We start from the raw sequence: 9,113 nt of genomic DNA on the forward strand, positions 1-9,113 counted from the left end.
TAGATTTGGCAAGTCACTCGTAGCCTTCATTCACTAATTGATGCTACTTTTCCTTACCATGGGAAACACTTCCCGTTTATGGGTCTACAAGACCACTGTACTTAGTTGTTTTGAGCGCTGACAATACAGCACAGTAATTTTTGGTTTATTGTCTCCAAATGTTTCATATGTATAATTAACGGTACAAGCACTCGTGCTATGACCATGCTTGTAGTTTCAATACCGGGTTCAACACCTGTGTCTCACCCTTTTGTTTCGTATAGCATATTTAACTCGTTACTGTAGTAACACCACCTCAGATGTTTGCCGCTTGCACACTCAACTGAGGTGGGTATAGTGTTTTGTTCCCATGTTCATGTACTTCGCACTCATGTCATTACCTTAGATCTTGCTATAGGTAATGCGAATACAGACGTTTGCCACCCACACACTCGACTGAGATCTTGCTATAGATTTCTGTGAGGTTATGAGCCCCAAGCTCTAATAGCCTATACAATGTCTCACAATTGTTTTCAATATTCTCGCTGCCAACCGACCCTCGTCCCCCCCCCCCACAAAATGACTACTGCCATCCCTGTCACCACTGACACGCTCCTGGGCAATGTCCCAAAACTTGACATCAAAGGCACGAACTGGGCGATCTTCTCCCTTCGCTTCCAGACCACCATCAAAGCTAAGGAATTGTGGTCCCATTTCGATGGCACCTCTCCTTGCCCTGTCAGCACAACCTCCACTGATCAGGATGGATTCGTAACCATAGTCCCTCCTGATGCTGACAAACTCACTAAGTGGCAAAAAAGTGAAAATATGGCGAAACACTTACTTACCCAATGGATCCCTGATTCCACTGCACTCCGGGTGCGTAGCCTTAACAGCGTCACAGCTATGTGGAATGAAATCGTTCATGAATACACAGAGAAGGGTGCTTATGCACAGACCTGACCTTCGCATGAAGTTTCTAAACTTGCAGTGCCCTGTTGATGGTGACGTCTGCCAGTTCTTGGACAATCTGTGTATGAAGAGAGACGAGTTAGCTGCCGTCGGCATACAGATCAAAGAAAAGGATTACCACTCGACCATCATCCAATCGCTGCCTAAGTACCTTGCCAGCTTCCGTGTCTGGACAGCTAGCAACCTGCACGCCTGTACAGCCCGACCCAAACTATCGACCCCGATGTTCTCATCTCCTTGATCATCGAAGAGTCTGAGTGCAGAAGTCGCAAAGAGACTCAGCACACACGATCCAAAGCCAAGAATTGTGATGGCGAAGAAGCCATGTCATTGACCCCCGGAAATTCTTTCGGAAGGGGGAGAGGAAATGGAAGAAATGGTAGTCGAGGGGGTAGCTCCAGAGGGCACACTCGCCAGCGAGGCCCCTGCTGGAACTGTGGGTCGAGGGAACACTACAAATCTCAATGCCCTGATCTTGACAAAACAAAGAAAGAAAGCTTACCTGCTGCCACCAAGGGATCTGTGCATGCTGTAACGCTCAATTCTGATGAAGAGGGTGCCTTCTCGGTGCATGCCCTGGATGAACTCGACAACAAGGGTTCGCTCCCTGACTTGCTGAGCGTATTGTCAGATGACGATGACATTGATCGATGCTGCTTCATCACCACCAACGAAGACTGGTTCAGCGAGATGGGGGATGTGGATGATGAGCACTCACCCCATGGCGACACTTCAAATCACAGTCGAGCCCACTAACACCTCCCCAGAGTTCATGAACCTCGTAAATGACAGCCCCATCGGTACACCTGTCATTGAACTCTATGATTCCGGATCCACTCGACACATCTCCCCTTACAAGGAGAAGTTCGAGACGTTGGTAATGATACCACCCAAGTCATTCTCGGCTGCCAACAAACAACTCTTTGACGCTACTGCTATGGGGGAGTTAGTCATAGAGGTGCCGAACGGGTATGATGTAACTAAACTGTGACTCACTGAAGTACTATACTCACCCAAGGTCAGATACACCCTCATGTCTGTCAGCTGCCTTGACCAGCTAGGCTACTCCGTCACCTTCGCTGAAGGTACCTGTACCATCAGGAACCCTGCCGATGATGTTGTTGGTCGCATCCCTAAGTCTAAAGTCGGGCTCTATCATGTCATCCACAACAATGATCGTGACAGTGCAAACACAGCAGCTGAATCAATAACTGTGATGGAACTTCACCGTAGGATGGGACACATTTCTCCATCCATCGCTTGTCGCCTAGCTGAAAAGGGACTTGTATCAGGTTTGAAGTTTGACTTGTCGAAAGACGAGCTGACCTTCTGTGAAGCCTGTGTATATGCGAAGGCAACCAGGAAGCCTGTCGTGAAGGAACGCATTGGAGAATGAGCTTGCGAGTTTGCTGAAGAAGTACATAGTGACATCTGGGGACCTGCACCCATAGAAACTCTTGGTGGACGGCATTACTACATTTCCTTCACCGACAATAAGATGCGACTCACCTATATTCATCTCCTTCACCAGAAGAGTGAAGCCTTCACAGCCTACAAAGACTTTGAGGCCTGGTGTCACACCCAGCATAACGCTCGTGTGAAGACCCTCCATTCCGATCAAGGTGGCGAGTACCTCGAAAAAGAATTTGTGATGTACCTCAAGGCAGCTGGAACGAAACAGAAGCTCACCGTACACAATACCCCACAGCACAATGGAGTCGCTGAGCATCTCAATCGCACCTTGCTTGAAAAAGTCCATGCCATGCTGCATGAGAGCGGCTTGCCTCGTGTTCTATGGGGTGAAGCGGTGCGCCACGCTGTCTGGTTAAAGAACAGGACTCCCACCAGAGCACTTGACGGTGGGACACCCCTCGAAGCCATGACTGGGAAGAAACCAGACCTCAGTCGAGCCTGTGTGGGGCTCGAGCATCTGGGTATGAATCGAGGGTGGAACCAAACTTGGAGGGTGTGTTGCGGAGGGCCAATGGGTTGGGATCGATGATAACAGTCCCAACGGCTGTTGCATGTACTGGCCTGAAAAGAAGTCAGTTACTGTCAAAAGGAATGTATATTGGACTCCCTCCTCAGCTGAGTCGTTACCTTGTGAGGGGGAGGAAGAAGACAGCTACTTACTGAACATGATGCTAATGCCTCCAGCTCCTGTCCCAAAGACAAAAGAAATTCCAACACCTCCACACATCGCCCCAGCTCATCCTGCACCCCCATCACCTCCAGCTGAACCACCCATCACGAAATGAATTTGAAAGCCTAGCCAATGACTTGCTGATATCCTCACCGGTAAAGGCAGTACAAACGGTCATGGTATACCTAATATACCAAAAGGAGTCCAGCTCCCCACTACAGTCGAAGACAAAGCCGACCCCACCAGACTTGAGGGGGAGGACAGAGCCGCAGCTTTGCTTGCATCCATCGTAGACGATCCTGATGACACCCTTTGCAATATCGACCTCACTATGGCCATGAACGAAGTCACCGCTGAGTCCGAAGCCCTTGAGCCTACCTCACTGGCTGAGGCTCATCATTGGCCAGATTGGCCGCAGTGGGAGGCTGGGATAAGAGAAGAGTTAGCAATGTTACATGTGGCAGGTACTTGGGAACTCGTTGATGCACCTCATGGTGCCAACATAGTTGGATCCAAATGGGTGTTCCATGCAAAGAAAGACACTGCTGGAAATGTGGTACGGTACAAAGCCCAATTTGTCGCTCAAGGCTTCTCTCAAGTCGAAGGCATTGATTATTTCGATACCTTCGCCCCAGTCACAATGCTTGCATCCATTCGAACCGTCCTTGCCATGGCAGCGTGATCAAACCTGGAACTCCATCAGATCGATATCAAAGGCGCATACCTGAATGGTACACTTACCAATGATGAAGTAATCCACATGCGACAGCCCCCAGGCTTCGAATCCACCGATCACCCCAATAAAGTCTGTCGCCTCCAAAAGATGTTGTATGGTTTGAAGCAGAGCGGCCGTTGCTGGTACCAAAGATTAGTGGAGATCCTCATTCGATGAGCTGGGCCTTACCCAGTGCTCAGTCGACCAGGCCGTCTATTTCAGACGATGCACCACCAGTGAGCTTGTCATCATTGTCATCCATGTCGATGATTGCACCATCACTGCAATGTCCCTAAATGAGATAGAGGAGCTTAATGCAACGTCAGAAAATATGTTGAGATTACCGACCTTGGGGAATTTCACTGGCTGCTTGGCATTGAAGTAACCAGAAATAGAGATGAACGTACCATCTCCCTGTGCCAATGCCCCTACATCGAGTCCATCATACGACGCTTTGGCTTCGATGAGCTCAAGCCCATGTTGAACCCGATGGAACCCAGTACCAAACTGCATTCTGGGCAGTCACTGTCAACTGGTGCTGAATTCGCTATGATGCACCATGTACCCTATCATGAAGCCAGTAGGATCGCTCATGTATGCCTCCCTTGCCACTCGTCCTGACATCTCATACGCCATAATGACTGTCTCACGTTTCTCGGGCAACCCTGGAGTTGCTCATTGGGAAGCTGTAAAGAGAATTTATTGGTACCTTCTTGGCACAAAAGGCTTACTGACTCATGTATGGGGGATCACCAAGTGCGTTGACCTGGGTACTGCAGATGCAGATGGCAGCATGGCAGAAGACCGCAGAGCGGTCTCAGGGTACGCTTTTCTAATAGACAGGTGGAGTGGTGTCAGTGGTCCTCTAAAAGACAGGAAATCAGTCTCACTCTCAATGACTGAGAGCGAGTACGTGGCAGCCACACATGGCCAAGGAGGCCTTGTGGCTTCGGTCGCTCATCGGAGAGCTTTTTCAGCCACTTCGTCGAGCCGACCACAGTTGTTTTCTGATAATCAATCAGCCATCGCACTCACTAAAGACCATCAGTATCACTGCACACACCAAACACATCGATATCCATTTTCACTTCATTCGCTGGGTCGTAGAAAATGGCAAAATTTGCCTCATATATTGCCTGACTGCAGACATGATCACCGATACGCTAACGAAGGTGCTACCATCTCTGAAGGTGAAACATTTCACGGTTGAACTCGGCCTATGCCTGACTTGAGGGGGAGTGTTAGATTTGGCAAGTCGCTCGTAGCCTTTGTTCACTAATTGACGCTACTTTTCCTTACCATGGGAAACACTTCCCATTTACAGGTCTACAAGACCACTGTACTTAGTTGTTTCGAGCGCTGACAATACAGCACGGTAATTTTTGGTTTATTGTCTCCAAATGTTTCATATGTATAATTAATGGTACAAGCACTCGCCCTATGACTGTGCTTGTAGTTTCAATACTGGGTTCAACACCTGTGTCTCACCCTTTTGTTTCGTATAGCGTATTTAACTCGTTACTGTAGTAACACCACCTCAGACGTTTGCCACTTGTGCACTTGACTGAGGTGGGTATAGTGTCTTGTTCCCATGTTCGTGTACTTCGCACTCACAGTCGTTACCTTAGATCTTGCTATAGGTAATGCAAATACAGACGTTTGCCACTCGCACACTTGACTGAGATCTTGCTATAGATTTCTGTGATTCCCTTTTGGTTGTGGTAGACCATGTGCTTACAAAGGGGGTAATTTTATCACCCACAAAGAAGACCACCTCTGCTGCAGATATTGTGGCTCTCTTTTTCCAGAATGTCTACTCCCACTTTAGGCTGTATGACAAAATCATATCTGACTGAGGCCCTCAATTTGCCTCAACATTTGCAAAAGTAACTTGCATCCCTACTAGGGTATTCCCTTGCTCTGTCAATGGCATACCACCCTCAAACTGATGGAGAAATGGAATGTGTAAACCAGGAGGTTGAAACATACCTTCACATCTTCTGCCAGAATGACCCCACTCAATGGGTGGACAATCTCCCTATGGCAGAGTTTGCACATAATCACCACCCTCATTCTGTCACCCATCAATTGCCATTCTACCTCATGTATGGCTATGAACTGAAACCACTTCTGTCCTTGATCATGGAAACTCACCTTCCTGCCACTGAGTCCAGACTCAAGGAACTCTGAAAGGCCAGGGAAGAAGCCCTTTCAGCACATGATCTGGCCAGAAAAATAATGAAAGACTGCTCATTGTGACCTTTCACCCCATTTCAAAAAGGTGATAAAGTTTGGCTAGAAGCATGGAACCTAAAGTGTTCCTACAAAAATAGAAAACTTGCTCCTAAAAGAGAAGGACCCTTCATCATCTCCAATGTCCTATCTCTGATTATGTATTGCCTCATGATTCCCACACAGTGGAAGATCCACAACATCTTCCACACCTCCCTCCTATCATCCTGTCGCAAAAATGACATCCATGGGCCAGACTTCCTGGCTCCACCACCTGACCTTTTCAATGAAGAAGAGGAGTATGAAGTTGAAGCAATAGTCAGCCATAAAAGGTCCAGCTGCAGACACACCTTTTTAATCAAATGGAAGGGTTACCCTTTTTCCAAAAACTCATGGCAAAAAGAAGCACACCTAGAACATGCAGATGATATGCTCTCTGCATATAAGAAACACTTCCCCAAACATTTCCCCCTCCAGAAATCACCTACTTGATGCTCCTCTCATACTATCAGAAACATCACCCTTGAAATGCCTCCTCATCATTACACCTACCCCTGTGAACTCTCTCATCGCCATACCCCCTTCACCTGTTGCCAGCAACAACCTGCCAGCAACCAAATGATCACTTCTTACTGCCTTTTCATTGCTGACCCTTGCCATTGTTGGCACTGTCTATCATGAAGTTGATGAAAACTCTCCTCTCAACCTCATCTACCATGCCACTATCCAAACGCTTTGGCTTGAAGAGCTGTCCCACTACATAAACCAACAGAACCCTCTTCTGTCCCCCACATGAACCATCTTGAACAAAATTGCATATGAGCAGGTCCCCCTGCTTCTAAGACTTTTTGATATCCTAGGAGGCACTGACCTCATTTACAATGTTCATCAATACCCTACACTGATTGCTCCCCCTCCCACTGGGTCTCGAAGACCGTCAACTGCAACCTCTCCCCTGGTTTCCTCCATGTCATCCTCCCCTCTGGTATCATTACCATTGTCCTCCTGCTTGTCTGGCTCCCTTTGAAGGGCAGACAGACCTTGTGCCTGCTGTTTATCAGGTCCCAACCCCCAACCATGTGAGTCCCATAGCTTGTCATCATCATCTGTAGTCGACCCCAAGGTCACCTTTGGCATGTCTGAAGCAGAACTCACCTACACCATGAATCAGGTTGAGACCCTTGCCCAGCTGCCACTGTCCCCCATGCTTGCAGCTGTTTGCAAAACAATGCAGAAAATCTGTTCAACAATCAGACTGTTCGGATATAGCCAGGATAGGACCCCAGAAGTACCTTAGTGGGTAGCTACTGTCTGTTACCATAGTACACTAAGAATTGAACATACTGCCCACATGCCCTCTCACATGGTATCCATTGACCTCAAGTCTTGTATTCCTGTCCTTCTCTAAAATGGCTACAGCATCAAGAAAACACTCATTTACAAAACTCTCAGACTTCACACCAAGTACAGTGTCATGTACAACCCAAACACTTATTCCCATACCATCAGTCGTTGTTGCATTCTCAGCCTCAAAGACATCGCATTTATCCTTGCTGTTGTTCAACATCGCAGCACAATCTACCTAGATGAGCTTCGAGAGGAGCTCTGGCTCAAGTGTCAAGTTCATATCACTCCATCTACACTTTCTCAAACTCTTCAGGGCTTCCACATCACTCAGAAGATCGTCTCCACATCTGCCTCTGAGAGGAACGAGGAGTTGCACATGCTCTACATGAATTGCATCACAGCAGAAGCGCCAGACACAAATATGCTCATCTTCATTGATGAAGCTTCCAAGGACAAGTATACCTCCACTCGCCCACATGGGCAAACAGTCAGAGGTCTACATTGCCAAGTCAGGAGGTACTTCATATGTGGAATGCGCTACTCTATTCTCCCTGCCATCACGCTTGATGGCATCATCACATATGATATCATTGAGGGTGCTGTTGATGGAGAGCAATTTCTGCGATTTCTGAAGGAGCATGTTGTAAGTGAATCATCTTCAAGCCGGTACATGCTAATCTATCCAACAGATGCCTTTTACCAACCCATATCCTGGCCCCCACAGCGTTATTATTATGGACAACTGCTGCATTCACCATGGTGAGGAAATTTGCAAGTTAGTTGAAGATATGCATCATATGTGACTATCCATCAATTGATATTTCTTTTGCTGACATCTCACAGTCTGCAAGTTGATCTATCTCCTGCCATACTCACCAGACTACAACCCCATCAAGCAAGCATTTTCTATGATCAAGGCATACTTGTGTCGCCACTCAGACAACTTATCGATGATGGTGATTGTTCACACATGTCAAAGTATTATGCCTGAAAAGGCTGAGGGTTATTTCCACGTGTCTGGGTACATAGTGTAGTGACTGTATCACTGTGTCTAAGTAGATTCCCCCTTCAATTACCAGTCGATTTTGTGTGCAGGTTCAATGTAGTATGAATGTGAAAAATGGCCTCTAGGCTGACATTGCAATCGATACAATACCTATGTATGCAACATAGGCGTTACATGAAGCAAGGTATGTAGGCATTATGTAGAAAAAACGTCATCCTCTGATTCCTCCCCAGTCTCATTGATGACGAAAACCCTGGGGCACAGGTAACCACTGATCTTGACTCTCAGCAGTGATAATAAAGGTCATAGTCAAGTGGGGCTGGCTTGCTACCATCGTCATCTTTGTCAATCAGTCATCGGAGATGCTGTGAAATGACACCCACCACCATCCTTGAATCACTTCTCATATGTGATCTTCTTCGATGGCCTGGTGGGTGGGGATAAGGCTTGGCCCACTCGGCTCAGTTGCCTGATGATGCCCCAGTGTCGCTACACTTCCTCTTTGCATCAGGACCATTCCACCAAAGTAAACTTCCCTTCTTGAGACAAATGATGTCACCAGTGGCAATACCAGCCCTAGCAAGTGTCTGGTCATCGATATCCATGAGGATGTCAGGCCTGATTGACTGCAGTTCAAGTTCCCATTCATAGAGGGTGGCGTTGCAAACACCAAGGTTTGATTCAGCATAGCGAAGAAAGCAGGAGAGATGAGATGGAGA

The sequence above is a fragment of the Pisolithus orientalis genome (genome assembly GCF_024613125.1).
Source record: "Pisolithus orientalis strain OTSU chromosome Unknown F5J12scaffold_37, whole genome shotgun sequence".
Lineage (NCBI taxonomy): Eukaryota > Fungi > Basidiomycota > Agaricomycetes > Boletales > Pisolithaceae > Pisolithus > Pisolithus orientalis.